The following is a 2,500-nucleotide window of genomic DNA, read 5'->3' as shown; positions in this document are numbered from 1 at the left end:
TTACTGGCCCAGAGGTGTTCAAGACAGCACCGGGCCAGCGCTTATGTCAAGCCCTGCACGCACGCACGCGCACACACACACATGCGCACACACGCACACACACGGAATTATACATCAGATACACACAACATATCAATGTATTACATAACCAGACACTAACCGTTTTGTGGAAGACCTGTGCACCTGAACAGCAAAACAGAAGCAGAGCATTAGACCAAGTTCTGATTCAGTGTATAAAGTTGAAACTATTTGATGTTTGTTTTGGATTCATCTCAAAAGATTGCAAGTTTTCAGACTGGCTCCATTCATTGGTTCATTGAATCGGCTGAATAAAATCAAATGCACCCCTGAGTTGGGCAGTGGATGCACTTTGGGACACAGCTGGAGAAAAAGGCTCACCTCCAGGAAGCGGAACGGGTCGTTCTCCTGCAGCAGGACCTCGATGCTGCTGCGCAGCTCCCGCAGACGGACCTGGTCCTGGCCCACCTTGGTCAGGTTCTCCTGGAAGCTGGGCCCCAAGGTGGAGGAGTGGGAGTTGGCACACTCCCTCAGGGAGGCCAGGAAGTCCTCTAACTTCCGGCTCAGCACCTCCCCCAGCACCGTCAGCCGCTGCTCGGAGTCATCCTGGAACTTCTGGAGGTGAGAGAGAGAGAGAGAGAGAGAGAGAGGGATAGAGAGAGAGAGACATAGAGATAGAGACAGAGAGAGAAAGAGAGACACAGAGAGGAGGCGGGTTCAATGAATTGAACACAAATATTTAATTTTCATTCAAAAAAGGTTTTACATTATGGACTATACAACAGGATGTTGAGGATGCCTGGTTTCCCAGACCCATGCTCACCTTGATGTGTCTCTCTTCCTCCTTGAGTTCCTGAAGGATCCCATCTGCCTTACTGATCTTACTGGGTCTCCATGGAACGCTGAGAGAACGAGGGATTGAGAGAGAAAGAGAAAAGAAAGAATACCTATTGTCAACGATACTTTGCACACAGGAACATTCACCAGGTATACAGAGATCACATGCCCGCCCACACTCACACTCACACTCACTCTCTCACACCGCACGCACGCACGCACGCACGCACGCACACACGCACACACGCACACACACACACACACAGGCTTCACTACACTGATCTAGACTGCCACAGAATGCCATTGATGGACCTGGAACAAAGGTGAATACAGGTCTTTGCTTTGTTTGGCTTTGGACTCACACCCGTCACTAAATGGGTTACAGCTGTACCTTCAGGTCTTTCATAGTGTTCTTCAGGGTCTTGATGGTGTGGCCTGAGTGATGTCCCTCTATGGTGCAAGCATTGCACAAACACACCTTGTCATCCAGGCAGTAGTATCTGAAATCACACACAGTGTGAAACTAGATGATTATGGGCACTCATTCACTATGCGCACAACAATAACCAATAGAGATTAAATTCTGGTAGTAGCCTCCTCTCATCTGTACATCTCGTCTCTCCAACCCCATTTTCTGATCAATCTGTACTTCCCTACCTCTACTGCCCTTTCTGTACTGCCCTATCTGTACTGCCCTACCTCTACTGCCCTATCTGTACTGCCCTATCTGTACTGCCCTATCTGTACTGCCCTACCTCTTCTGCCCTTTCTGTACTGCCCTACCTCTTCTGCCCTTTCTGTACTGCCCTACCTCTACTGCCCTTTCTGTACATCTTCTCAGTATCTGGTCCCTCCTACCTGTACATCTCGTCGTGCTCCGGACAGTTCCTCTTCCTCAGGTCAGCCAGGGGCTCGGTCAGCGGGTGCTCCCTGAACGCCAGGAGCTCCAGGTGGGGCTTGATGTGCTCCTGACACATCGACACCTCACACTTCAGACACGTCTTAACTGCCAACGCCCCTCCTGCCGCGGTACCCGCCGCCACATTCCCAGGCCAGGGCCCCGGAGCTCCGGCCTCTGCCCCCTCCCCCCCTGCCTGGCCCCCCCAAGGAGGGCAGTAGTCGCAGGGGACAGCGGTGGGGTTCTTGGCCTGGCACTGGCTGTCTGGAGCTGGATCATTGGCCGCCTCCCCGGCCCTCTTGCGGAAGTTGCTAGCAATGTTCGCCAGCTTGAAGTTCTTGAGGGGCTCGGCGCTGCAGCGGTGGCTCTCGCGGACTGCTCAGCTGCAGAAGCCATGGTTCCAGGTGTGGGGGGGGGGGGGGGGTGTGTAGGAGGGGGGGAAGGGGGTTAGGGGGGAAGGAGGGGAAAGAGAGAGTACGGTATATGGGCTCACGATGAGCTACAGATTGAGAATGGAATAGAAAGAATGGAATAGAAAGAATGGAATAGAAAGATAAGAGGGAAGCATAGATTAATAAATACCCCCTTAGAGGAGCAAAGTCGAGACACCTATTTTATCTCATCTTCAATAACTATTCTCAACTTTTTTTTAATCCTTTCTCTCCAGTCGGGGCACTAGATAGGCCTGATCCATTCTCCACAGGCCAGGCATCATCAAGACAGAACATTGTGAAAAAGGAAAATGAA

Source organism: Borostomias antarcticus (genome assembly GCF_949987555.1).
Source record: "Borostomias antarcticus genome assembly, contig: scaffold_60, whole genome shotgun sequence".
Taxonomy (NCBI): Eukaryota; Metazoa; Chordata; class Actinopteri; order Stomiiformes; family Stomiidae; genus Borostomias; species Borostomias antarcticus.
The sequence above is the reverse complement of the archived record's forward strand: the minus strand, read 5'-3'. Positions refer to the sequence as shown.